Below are 14,548 nucleotides of genomic sequence, written 5' to 3'. Positions count from 1 at the left end.
GGCGGAGTTGCCACCTACCGCACTGGTACTTCAAAGGCACTGGTTCAGCTCACACACAAAGGCCTTCACATTAACCTATTGTGTCCCCAGACAGACTGGGACCAGGACAGGGAGGCAAACAATTCCAGGCACCTCTATAGATGGAAATTTCACAAGCTTCTCCCACTTCAAATTGGGCACCAGGTATAAAAAGGGAATCTTCCTACTCACTCGTCAGTACACTCCTGGACCTGTGAAAACTCCAAAAGGACACCATGCTGCTCTGCTTCCTGATAAGCAGAAACAATGTTCACAAGGAACACATTTAAGTCAGTTAGTTTTTGCAAGAATTAATATATCCTGTTTGATTTAATAAAAGAAGAAGATACAGGATGAAACCCTAGGCCCATAAGGCATACCAATAATATTACAAAGTTTTAAGTAAAGACACACAGAACAGAAATTACATAGTTATCACTCCAGCCAAAGTGAGTGTAATTTATTTTGCATACCAGTCTTTGAGATACAAAAAGCATACAAATATTCTGTATTTGTGTATTTACGTTATATACATTTTCACATTTGGAAGTGATTTAGGAACCCCAGTGAAGTGACTAATACCAAACCAGTGAAGTAACTGTAGTGCTATTGTAGAACTGAGATGGTGGTTATTGGTAATTTAAAAGAGGACCCAGTTGAAGACATAGTACAATAATTTATTCAAGGACAACTCTATGATTTTTTGGGGACTCTCCCCTTTCATTAGTCGATGACGTTTTGACCCTCTCGCGGTCTGGCGTCTCTTTAGGACAGAGATTCTGGGGACTAAAAGAAGGACATGGTTTTAGTAAAAGTGAAAGGAGTTTGGAAACTGTGGGCCGAGTGGCAAAAGATCTAGATAGCTTACCGAGCAACATAATGAGGGTGTCCGAATGTAGAAGTCCTTCTTAATAATTACTAGGTACTTGTCAAAGATGATCCGGATATGAAGTGCTTAATAATAATAGGGTGGAGAGAGATTTAACCACCTGCAATGTTGCCTACAAGTGTCAGTGTATTGTTCACTGTGGAAATGGCTTACCCTTAACACGAAAGCTACAGCTTGGCTTCAGGCGTTGTTCACAGTAGCTATGTTACTGTAGGTCCCATAGGTAGAGCAAGGATTTATCCAAGATTTATGAACTGGTAACTAATACCACAGTGACAATATCAGTAGTAAGGAAAGTGGCAAGGGATGTACTCACCAAATCATAGAGCAGTATCAGGAATTGAGGATGGTGCTTCATTCACCAATTGAGGGAAGGTAGCGATAAACAATATATTGTCAAGAAAACTGTAATTCACAATGGAGGTCATGATTTAAATGCAGAATGTGCTGTGAGAACAGTAAGTTACATTTTCTATACTGGTAGTAGCCAATGTTACTCTTATCACAGTGACACTATAAAGGATACATTTATCAATTGCATACTCACCACTAATTTGTTGTGAGTCACAACCAAAGAATAAAGAATAAAGGCAATGCTTCCTAAATCGGATACACGAGTTGCAGTAATTCAATTATCCTGCTGTGACCATTAAGGAAACTAAAATGAATAATAAGGGAAAATATTAGAGGGAGGAAAAGCTTACTGGATACTTCTGATGGCAATGCGCTGTCACTGGCAAGTGTTCAACCAGACTCGATCGGACGGCAGGCATTTAACCTCCCGCTGATACGTGTGTGCAGGGAGCCACAGCCGGACTGCGTACGCGCTATGTGCTCGCCACGGGGGTACAATGAACGGCTAGCACAGCGGCAGTCATTACAAAAAGTGGCTTCTGCTGCAGCCCATTTCCAGACCCCAATTGTAAAAGGCATGTTTCTGACTGTCTTCATAGCAGTCGGATTGTAATAAGGCGAGTGGAGCTGCAAATTACATGTCAGGCGGTCTCCATCCCTATATGATGACGGGCAGGAACTTGTACGACCACCATCTAAATGAGGGCCAAATAGTCAGCTGATTGACTTCCAACTTCCTGTTCTGAGCTACAGGGACATAACAAGCTCTTGAGACCTCGCAGCGTCTTCCAAGCTGACCTGCTACCTGGGCTTTCAACCGAAACATCCTGGGCCCTGCTAGCCTCTGCTGGTGTGAGTTCCTGGACCCCGGGGGTGCCCTTAGGTCCTGGACCCTTTGGGTGGCTTCAGTTGAGCTCCTTTTTGAAAAATCGAAAAATTCCTAAAATTGTTGTCTCTTCACGACTGTGTACTGGCTCGTTTGTGCCATGATCATGCCGACCACCAGCGAGAAGTTCCAGTGATCCCAAATCATTGCACTACAGCGACCGCCAGTGATCACAGGCAAAGAGAGATGTACACACCACTCTACATCATTGACAGCCAATGGTGACTTCCAATGTGAAGCTCCAGCAATGACTGTCTGCGACACCCAACAGGATCTTCGTGCTACAGCGATTACCGTCAGCGCTGCCTGGCCTGTTCTTCAGACCACAGTGACAACCATCTGCAATGCTCTCCCTGCTCCTCATGGCCTCCTCGAACATGAATGAAACTGTTTGGACTAGACTTTAGAAGGAACTTTTTCAGTGAGATTGATCTAGTCCCTGTATCCAACCCCTCCTCTGGTGTTTGGACAAAATATCGGGAAAAATATTGCGCTACAGAAATATTGTGTAAAGTATATCAGAAGTTCACATATATCATGGTAAGTAATATTGCAGTGAACAATATTGTTTTTAGTGTTGTCTATAATATTGATGTTAAAAATATAGATGTAGTAAATATCGTTGGATATAATATCATTCTTTATAGTAATATATAGTACGTAATGTCTTAATTTATTATTTTTAATCTGTGTTAAAAATGTTTTTAATTTTAGAAGTTTTATCATATAGTGACTTGTAATTTCTATGTTATATTGTTTTTATGTATTTGTAATAATTTTAGAAAAAATATTTTTAGTAGAAGGATGCTGGGTTAATAGGGGATATTGGTGGGAAGATTTTTTAGAGATACATATTTTCATTTTTAATTTTAAATTAATATTTCTTTAAATATGCAAATTAATGTTTTGTAAAATGTTTTTTATTTAATTTTTTATATTTTTATATTTCTATTGCATGTGAGAAGTTATATATTTTATTCTTTTTTTAACATAAATAAAAAATAACAAATGTAAATAATTTATAAATCAATTATATTTAGATTTATTTAGATAGTTCAGTTAAAAATATGCACATTTTCTAATGAAATTGTTATTGTTGTAAACATTACTTAAAATAAGGAAAAAGTGTAGTATTTTTTAAATATTTAAAACAATCATTTAATGTAAAAATGTAAGAAATCTGTCATACAATTTATTTAGTAAAGTTGCTGATTTTTAATTCTTTTAATAGTATTTTTTTTAAAGTTTATGAATGGTAGAAAATATTATTTACACATTTGAAAAATGTATTATTAAATACATATGAATATCATTTTTAAATTTACATTGGTATATAAATGTTAGTAGATGAAAATAGTGCTTTATGATATTAATATTTTTTCAATTTAATATTTGCGAAAGTTTGACAATGTGTACTATTAATAGGGTATTGTGTACATTTTTTAAATATAATATTCTAAGTAAAAAGTTGCATTTAGGAATGGATCAAAAAAAAATTGAGATTTTTGTTTTTCATAAACTCCTTAAATTGGATTACATTTGAGTGGGAATAGTAAATGTCACCCCTTTGGAGTCCGACACTGTATGAATTCGTTAAGATTGGATTGGGAATAGTAAATGTCAGCCCTTTAGTGTCCAACTTCATACCCAATATGGTTAGACTTGAGTGGAAATAGTAAATGTTACCTCTTTAGTGTCTCACACCTTCCCCAAAATCGGTTAGATTTGGGTGAGAAAAGAAAATGTCACCCCTTTAGTGTCCAAAACCTTCTATAAATTGGTTAAGATTAAATTGTGAATAGTAAATCTTACCCCTTTAGTGTCCAACACCTTCCCCAATATGGTTAGATTGGATTGGGGGTAGTAAATGTGACCCTTTTGGTGTCTAACATCTTTAGTGTCCATCACCCTCCCCGAGTTGTTTTTCTTTTAGTGGGAACAGTAAATGTCACCCCTTTAGTATCCACTACCTTCTATGACTTGGTTTAGATTGAAGTAAGAATAGTAAATGCCACCTATTTAGTGTGGTGTGTACAGGGCAAAGGCTTAAAATGTGAATGGGGTATTGTGCACTTCTAAACTTAGTTTTGAAGTGTCCCGCAGAACAACGACTTTATGAGTATAAATACAGGGGCTCTGAGCCCACATTCCTGAGCACTTTTGGAACTGTGACTGAACCTGTGTCAGAAGGAATTCCTGCGCTGCACAAAGGACTCAGTTGGACTACTCTTCTGCTGTTGCCCTTCTACATGCTACTGGCAGGGTGGCCGAAAGGACTCACAGGATTGCTATCTTGCTTGTTGCCCTGCTGCCAGCAACTCCTTGACTCTGTACTACGGGGATATAGTGCTGCTGACTGAAGATATCGCCATCATAACTGCTAGACTTGCTGTGCTTATCTCCCTGCCTACTGCTACCTGCTTTGTGCCCCCGTGTTCTCCAAGGAAGCCCAGTGCCTGGCCTGTGCTGGTTGTGTTCCTGGCCTCTGCTCCTATCGTCCCTGGGGAGTGCTTCATTTCCCCCCTAATTTTGATGCCCGGTGTAGGAAGAGCACTTACTTTGTTTCCTTTGTGTACCGGCGCCTGGTGAGTGCTGTATGCTGGTAGCTGGAAGCACATGTGAAGGGTTTTGTGGAGCCCGTGGAGTGGGTTCTCTCCACATCAGAGGACGACTAGGAACCAGAGCGTGGCCCCTGCAGTTTGCCATTGCAGGGCAGGATACACAACAGAAGCGCCAGTTGCTTGGCTGGGGGTCCCTTCCTCAGTATAACCCTGCCTGCCAGAAAGAGACGTCATCACGCGACCAGAGCAAGGAGCTTTGCTCGGCCTGCCTCCCTGTAGAAGAAGGGAGTATTCGCCGGGATCAGCCAGGAGGGCTTCGCGGGGATAGGAAGCCTGGATGCAGCCCCTGCAGGTTGCCACAGCAACTAGGGAGCCGCAGAAGAGTCCGTCCAGGTGGATGGCTCTGTTCCTTCTCCAGTTCCTTACGTAACTTTGGGGGCAGTTTTGGATCTTGCTGTTTTTACAGTTACCATATGCCAGGGAGTAGGGTTTCAGATACTTCTGCGCCCGACACTTTGTTTTGGGTGAAGAATTACCATAAAGGACCGCGTATGAGCTCATGTGTTATTTTCATCATTAGAAATGCGCAAGTATTGTGAAAAGCTCATAACCAGTGATTGGTTTATGTGATTTATGTAGTTTTGCCTAGTTTTGATCAGGACAGTGTTTATTACTTTATACTGATTCGTAGTTATGCCCTGATGTTATGAGGTATGGCTTTGAAGCCCTGTGATGGAAGTGTAAATCATGCTAAGTAATCACATTTTTATGACATGTGCAACCTGCTAGTAATTTCTATAGGCACTCTATGATGTTATGACAATGGCTTATTGGCAATGCAGTTTTATACTCTAACTGAAGTCATGACAAGTGCCTAGTGGCACAGTGATAATGTGATCTTAATCTATGTGTTTGGTACAATATCCTAAGTATATATTCAATATCACCCTGTGTGGAGTAAAATTTGAGGTGTGTACATTGTGTAGCTGGTGTGTGTGTGTTGTGCAAAGGCTTAACACATTGCCTCTGGGGATAAGTCTGACTGCTCTGTGCCAAGCTACCGGGGGTGAACACAGGTTATCTTTGGTGGGTAACTTACTTTCCCTGACTAGAATGGTGGGTACTGTCTGACTTAGGCATTTATCCTAGCCAACCAGAAACCCCATTGGGAATAAGAAACATCGCCCCTTTAGAGTACAACACCTTCTATGAGTTGGTTAGGATTGGAGTGGTCATAGTAAATGTCACCCCTGAGCAGGCACCGCCCTATTGTAGGATATTACATTCCAACCGCTGGTCGGACGGGCTCCTTGAGCCCATAGGTTGTGTCGGACGATCCCTCGTCCAGCTGCCTCCGAACGCCATGCATCATAATAGCGGTCAAACTGCGGCACCAGACGTTAGTTGGACCACTACCGATGACCTGTCGGTTGCGATCCACCCGACATCGTAATGACGCCCCTAATGTAGAATTTTGTGGGTGTCACCATATACTATGATTAAAGTGGTAGTAACAGTCTTGTGTGGCTATGTGGGGGTATACTTTTAAAATTGTTTGAATCACACAACTTCCTCACAAACTTCCATTTTTCAATAGGACCTTATGCTACAGGCATTTTCAGCTCGTCGCACAAACTCCCATCGGAAAATGGATGATTCAGACAGCACTATGTGCGGTTTCATCCAAATTAGGGTGTTGGAACCACCAACATATGGCCGGGCGGTTCCTTCTCCACAACGAAGCATCCATCCGACGTTATAATGAGGGCCTATGTGTAATTGTCAAATGTTCTAGTATTTGTACGTCTTAGTATGTTGAAGGAGCTGGTTGGTATCGCTGTTGGCTCTTTTAGTGCATGCAATTAGACATTTTAAAAGGTGCGTTAAATGGTAGGGGGAACAGCCTTAACAACGAGGGGATTACCCCGCACTACCATTACAACGCAGGGATGACAACGAAATTCGTTACAACAACTTTAACTGGAGGGCGCTGTTGGATAGGGAATAGTTTAATTTTCTATCCAACACCTCCCCCACTGTCAACGTGGGCTGGAGTTGGAATAGAAAATCAAACTATTCCACTATCCAGCGCCCTCCAGTGAAAGTCGTTGTAACGACTTTCGTTGTAATCCCTACGTTGTAATGGCATGCAGGGTAAAAGCCTGCGTTGTATTGACGTACAACCAATGGTAGTTGGCCTGTTATGTGTTCAGGGATTTTGAGGAGTATGTTTTTAAGGATTTTGCTTGTGGGTTCCTGAGAACTAGTGCTTGCCTCTCTTATATCCTGTAAAATTTCTCTAATTTTAATTATTTTCACATTTAGGGGTGGTTATGCTCTTTTACTACAACAGTTTCATTTGTGGTTATCCTTCCATAACATGCATTAGAGTAATATTTAGTACGTTTTCAGCATATAGTTTCTGTCAATGAACTTTGTTTACTATAGTTGTTGCCCATGTGACTTAATAATTGCTTTGCTTTCTGTGAAGTGATACATTTGGCACATTCTGTCATTGTATCTGTAAGTAGTTTAATATTATAAAAATATATCATAGTTTAACTTTTGCATGTTACTTATATATTTAAAATTGAAGTTACAATTATTTAGTTAATTACTTGCATGTTTGGTGACAATGTTTGCATGTTTTTTCAGCCTTTCTTTTAAGTTTGCTCTAAGGTGGAGCAGTTGTTGATTTTCTGTTGGAAGAGGAAAGAAAATAGTATTAATTAAACTGGTATACGTATTGTTAGTTTGTTCTGATTTAGGGAGTTCAGCTTTTTCTACTAGCTGTTTGGATAATTTCCTAATTTATACATTTTGTATCCTTATATTTTTATATGCACTTGCTACTCTGTTATTATTGATATTTTCTGGCAATTTGGAGGCATTGATTTTTTTCAGTTTTTTTATGAAAAAACGATTAAAGTTATAAATGTAATTGTTTATTCATATTTTTTTAATTTGGTTGCAGTTAATTTATAGTTTAAGTATATGTATTACTTACTTGGACATTTATTGTAGAGATGTATATTTTCTTTTCTTTTTGTTTATTGTGATAATCTGGCAGAGTTTCATCCTCTAGCAGCATTTGTGTTTTTGGAGCATATATTTACTTTAATTAGTGTGCCTGTTATATTGTTTGGTTAATTGTTTGTATTATTGTATTGGTTAAAGTTGTATATATTGTTATTTTATTGAATGGCCTAGTTTAATTTGTATTTTTTTTATCAGTTGAGTCCTTGTTTGGTAAACGCTAATTTATATTTAATTTATGTAGCATAATTTGAGTTGTTTAAAAAAATATATAAATGTATTTCTTGTGATATATTACGAGATATTTTGTTTGTGTAATAATATTTATAGTTAATAATAATATTTGTTGTCTATTGTATGTTAATCAGGTGTGCAATTTAGTTGGATCGACGGTTAAATGTTCTGTTGAAGTAATATATTTTAATTTAATTATGGGTGTTAATAAGTGTACGGTTTGTTGGAAGTAAAGGGTTTATTTTAAAATCTGCACTATGGTGTTTTTTGTGTGTTTTTTTAGTGATTTTTACAATAATTTGGTAGTTGATATTGGTGGTAATCGATATTCGTGATATATTATATTTTTATTTACATGTGACGGTATTTGTGTTTTCAATGTGTTTGTTAGGTATATTTGTAAAAATCTGTGTTTTTGGCAACGTCAGTTTGTGTGCTCGATATTAGTGAGGTTTTTTTAGTTATGTATACGAAGGCCCTATTTTTATTCTCAATATAACATGTCTGATATACATGTTTCTCGATATTTGTTGGATCAATATTATATCAGTGATCCTGTGATCCATCGCAGTCGGTCTCAACTTGTTGCTTTCACCCTGTTTCGCATGACCAGCTAACTATGAGTGGCGCTTTGTGTTGTTAGCTGCTATTTGCTAAAACATTTCTTACATTTTAGTCTATTTTTCAAAATTGGTGTGGAATGGTTTTCTTTTGTTGTTGTTTCACTGTATTACTGTTTGTGTGATAAGCTCAGGATAATTTAGGGACTTTAGTGGTTCACCCTGACAGTGAGTGTGCCTGTTGCTCGAGCAGGGTTTATACCCCACTCAACGAACAACACAATCTCTCAAATTGGTAATGAGCAGTGGGGTCCAGCACTTGTGTTTGTGCAATACCATACAGTGATTTGTGTACCACACAAAACTCCCATATGAATAATTTGACACTGGAGTTGACCTCTATTTAAATTCTTCTCAGTATTCCATTTGCTGTTTTCTCCGTTTTCTAAATTTAAGTACCCTACCTGCCTTTTTTGTCCCATGAAGATAGAGCTGCTTGATGTTGACCCACACCAGGTCTGAGCTGCAGAGGGCCGGCAAGGAAAGGGGGCTAAATTGAGGCAAGAAGGACTCAAAATTGAGCTTCCAGATGGCCCTCTGAGCTTATAAGGAAGTCAAAGGATGGCAGACCCCCCCAGAAGAGGACAATCTTGAGGAGGAGAGAGATAACTTGGATGAGGAGGAATAGATTGTTACAAACCTGAACTATGAGCTGCAGAGGAAGTAAAACTCACACCCAGAGGATGTCCATGGGGGGCCAGGCAGTATTGTGTGTGCCTGGGGCTGTTGCCAGAGGAACTGGAGGACAGAAAGGTGAAGAGTTAGCTCAAACGATAGCTGACCAAGATGAAGTTGGGAGCATAGGAATGGAAAGCAGAGGCCGAGAGAGCCTAGGCCAGAGAGAAAGCTGACGCAGAGAGAGCTTTGGCGGGAAATAAACATCTACTGGCACATGAGATGGGCCTGAAGGACCTGCAGATCATGGTCAGGCAAAACTCTGATTCTAATTGCATTGGTGGCATCAATATTCCTGTGTCAACTGAAGAAAGCAGGGTTCATATGCCCAAAGGTCTATTGCCTATCTTTGCTGTAGGTGATACCATAGATAACTGTTTTTAGGTATATGAGGTTGCTTTGGAGATACACAGGGTCACTGGAGAGGATTGGGGGGGCAGTCTCTGGAAGCATTTTCCTAATGAAGGGAAGAATGCCCTGCTAGCCCTAGGGAAAGGGAAGAGGATGAGGTATTCCCTCATGAGGGGCACTCTCACCAGGAAAGATAGGATTACGCCAGAGAAGTATAGGCAGAGGTCTAGGGACATCTTGAAGTTGACCCAGTAGACCTGGGTAGATTTGTGGACTACTTATGCAAGGCACTGGGTGGATGGGTGAAGGGCAGTATTGTCAGTGATTGTAACGGGCTGTGCAATTTGATTGCCAACAATCACATGTTCAGCATTTGTTTTACAAGACTATGCCAGAATCTAGTTGAAAATAAGCTATCTGACACCTGGGAGCTTTCTAAGGAGGTGGACTGCTGGATCAGCCGGAGGGTCCACATGTAGGTCCCTGTGGGTGTTCCCCGAGATGGGTGGTTCAGGTTCCCCAGCACAATGAGGGGAGGTAAAAGACGACACAGACAAGTCCTATTGTAACATGGGGGAAACTGTTCCCCTGCCCCTTCTGAAAAGCCAAGGGGGGTTCTGGTGGGCGTTGGGACAAGGTGCCCAATTTCCATCCCTACTGTTTAGAGTGTTTTCAGTCAGGACACAAGCAGGGGAACTCTGTCTGTACTAAAATACCACCAACTGGTGGGGCGTCCACAGGGGTAGACACTGTGGCCTTTGGGGTAAGTAGTCCCAAGGGGCAAAAGGTGAACCATGACCTACACTTTTGATGCATGATGGTGGAAGTCGTCACTTCCATCAAGTCAAGGTGAATGGGGTTCCTGTCACTGCACTGAGGGACAACAGAGCAAGCCAGGCCATGGTAGTGGAATGGATGGTTTCCTGAGAGCAGTACACTAGCCAAAGTGTAGGGTAACTCAGGCCCAGGGGCAGGACTTTTTCTGAATCATGGCCCTGATATCCCTAGAGTGGGGTGTGGAAATGGCACAAGGAAGGGCCATATTTAGTCCCCAGATGACTGTAGACTGCATTCTGGAGAATGAGTTGTCCCTGTTTTCAGGAGAGCTAGGATGGGTGGCCATCCATACTGACTTGAAAGCTCAGATTTCTGGGGGGAGGGTTCAGAGGCCCTTATAGAGGGAAAGGAGGAGGAAGGACTTGTCTTGGGCTCCTGTGCAGCCCCAGGTTACAGATACTGGGCTGAAGAACGAGTTTTAGTCTACCACCCCAGGACTGGCAGGGAAGAGAGGGGAAGTAGGGTACCTAAACCCAGGGCTATTGCCCCCCCCCCACTTAACTGAGGAAAAGGATTCCCCATGGATCAGTTCAGTGCCTCAAAAAAATGTAAACTAAATTCTTGGTACCTGTCAGGTCTTCTAACTGGACATAGCTTCGTCTTAACACAAGAAAAGTCTAGGATTTTGCGCTAAAATAATTGCTATTCTTTTTATTTCGGTAACAGTCTCTTATTTTTCTCAAAAAGATAGACATTACACCTACTCACTTCATAAATTCAGTCTTCAGTGTTTTCAGCACAAATCCACACTTCAGTTGGATTGCAAACTTCTGGTTTAGCGCTGATTTAAGGTTCAAGGTCACACTATTCTTGGCAGTTCATTGTGCGTTTTGTAGTTAGTTATAGCTGAAGCACATTTGTGGTGGTCGGTCATTGTGTGTTATGTTCCTCTATCTCTGACATTTCATTGAGACCATTAAACTCACTATTGAATTTCAGTATTAGGTATGCTTCTTTTTGTCGCAATATATGCAAAAGAGTCAATTGTTGGACGGAATGCTGGACAATGCAAACATTCACTCCCAATCACACAACCCTAGGTTGGACCCATCCATATGCAAATCAGTCTTGACCGTGTTCCTTGTGAGAACAGTCAAGCCCGAACTGCCAAGCCAGGTCCTCCCTGGCTCAGAAATAAGTATCCTAGGACCGCTTTCAGGCATCATTCTTCATTAACCAGGCTAGCTTGAATTCAGTGGTGTGGTAAGCACGGGACCCACGTCTGGGCATACACCTCTCACTTGGGGCAACATATGCAAAAGAAACAATTGATGGACGGAATGCTGGGCAGTGCAAACATTCACTCCAAATCACAAAGAACTGGGTTTAATCCATCATTCTTTTGCTCACCACACCACCCCAAGCTGGACCCAGCCATATGCAAATCAGTCTTGACCCTGTTCCTTGTGGGAACAGTCCAGCCCAAACTGCCAAACCAGGTCCTCCGTAGAGGACCTGGTTTGGCAGTTTGTATCCAATAACCAGGCCCGCGGTAGTGGAGCATGCCTACCATGGGTTTCATAATTGTATTTCACTACTACGGTCGCAGATTCCATTGGCTACAATGGCATTGGCATTGGTGGTGTCACACTGCGTGATCCAGGTGGTCACTACCGCAATAATGCATCTTTCAATTGTACCCAATGACTGGGCCCATAGTGGCGGAGCGAGCCTACTGCGGGTTTCAAATTTGTATTGCAATACCGCAATCGCGGTTCCCATCTAGGGTTTCTAGAATTTAATACATAATTTGAAATAGCACATAGCCAGCCTTAGCTGTCACAACAGTGCATTCATTTGGTTTGCCACACTAGAATACACGGGTCTACGCGTTTTGAACCCCTTTTTGTCAGGACCAAACCAAAAGACTTCCAAACTCATGAGAGAGCCACCTAGAAGCAACTGCCTCTTACCTATTTTGTGATCCAATAATGGACACTAAAGTTGCGTTAAAACCTGAAGGGCTTTGTAGGTTCTAGAGGGAAACAAAAACATAGAGACACAAATGACATAAAATGTCCGGTGAGAGAGCGTCTCTGTCAAGAATCTGTTTAAGTTTCGGAAGCTGTGGCATGTTCTTACCAAAGCAGAACAACGTAGCGGCAAAAGGTCATTGGGTAAACAGAATTCTGAGTTGGTAACATTTTTCTAGAAGGAAAGCGTGAAGGGAACACGTGTTAAGACCGTTTACTTATTTGCACGGGAAAAGGTCGCTTTCTGATTAGATTTGTCAATGTACCTGGAAATCCAAAATAGAAGTCTGCTGAAGGTGAATGTCACGCTGAAAGTAAATGTCGTAGCCGCTTGATGTAACTGTGCAATGATTAAATACACGAGAGTCAGAGCGGGCTGCATGATGCTTATGTTATCTTTTTTTGACTGTTAAAAACTTTTAGCACGACAATGTCGCTTGAAACCTGTTCGTAAAAGTTAAGTATACAAAGAACACTTGAGTAATTCAGCAGTACTGATGGGGCCACAGGTTAATTTGAATGTGAGCTAAGCCGCGTACCTTATTGCTTAAAGTTGTGGGGACCTCTTTGATAACATGGCGTTTTTGACTGCGCGGTATTCCCAGTCGAGCTTTCGTCACTCTGTATTTAGTTGTATTGGACGCCCTATGCATGCCGTGTTGAACTTCACAATCAACAGGGCCTCACGTTGGGCCAATCTTAATTCAGGGTTGCCGCCTCTTTGGTCCCTTTCAATTTTCAAAATTACGATCCAGCGTAGGTCTAGTTCTGAATGGGCTTTTTAAATCCAATGATTGACTAACGGAGCTGTAGCCACTTGCTTACAAATACGCGATTTATGTTGCGTAATGCGTTGTCTCAATTCCTGATTTGTTTTCCCTATGTACAGCATGGGGCAGGGACAGAGTACCCCGTATGCCACATATTTCGTTTTGCAGTTTGTAAAACTGTCGTGTTTCCAATGGATTCCATTGTGGCTAAAGCAGTCACCCTCAACTGTTTGGTCGCAACAGGCACATGTTCCGCATTTATGATGGCCTGTGACTGGGGGTAAGCGAATCATTTGTCTCAGTGATGGTCTCTCAGTCTTAAGAGCTGCTCTCACAATATGGTTGGAAAGACTTTTTTCTTTTTTGTACACGAAAAGAGGGACATTAGAAAATGCTGGGTCCAAGTTTTGAACTAGATGCCAATTTTGGGTGATTGTTTTTTTAAGGTGGTTTGAATTAGGGCAGAAGGTGGTTACAAACACTTGGCGATCTGTAGACTTCTTTTCTTTTCTTTGTAACAATGCTTCCCTAGGTGTCCATCGGGTCCTCTTCGTTGTATTTTTTAGCAGTTTTTTGGGGTAACCCTGCTTTTCACTCACATTTTTGGCATGGGCACTGTATTCATCCTCAAATGTACAATTACGACGAAACCTCAAAAATGGGCCGTAAGGAAGATTCTCTTTGAGGCTTCTCGGATGGTTGCTCGAGAAGAGGAGGGCCTTGTTCCTGTCTGTAGATTTTATATACAATGTTGTTGCAAGGCACTCGTCCGATGGATACACTTCAACATCCAGAAAAGGCATTTTACTCGTGTACTGATTATTGCTGAATTTTATGTCCGGTGTTCTTTGGTTGAGTCAATCATAGAATTGTTGAAGTTCGGCTGTATTCCCTGACCAAACCAAGAAAATATTGTCAATGTAGCGCATCCATGATTTGATGTATTGTCTGAATGGGTTGTTGATGTAAACAAATATTTCTTTGTACATTGACATGTAAAGACCGGCCACCTCTGGGGCAAAAGGGCACCCCATCGCCACTCCTTTTGTCTGATAAAAAAATTATTTCCCAAACAGGAAGTAGTTCTTTTTAAGTGCAAATGATGCCCATTATAGAATGAATTCAGTGAGTACCCTTACTGGCTTAGGTCTTTTTTCCCAAAAAATATTCCAACACAGCAAGTCCCTCGTCCTGCGGAATCTGGGTATATAAATATATATATATATATATATATATATATATATATATATATATATATATATATATATATATATATATATAAATTGTGACATCGACCCAGCTGACACCATTGTGCAGCTGTAGTTGTGCTTCAAAGCACAACAT

This window comes from Lissotriton helveticus, chromosome 4_1 (assembly GCF_964261635.1).
Source record: "Lissotriton helveticus chromosome 4_1, aLisHel1.1, whole genome shotgun sequence".
Lineage (NCBI taxonomy): Eukaryota > Metazoa > Chordata > Amphibia > Caudata > Salamandridae > Lissotriton > Lissotriton helveticus.
This window is presented reverse-complemented; position numbering follows the sequence as displayed.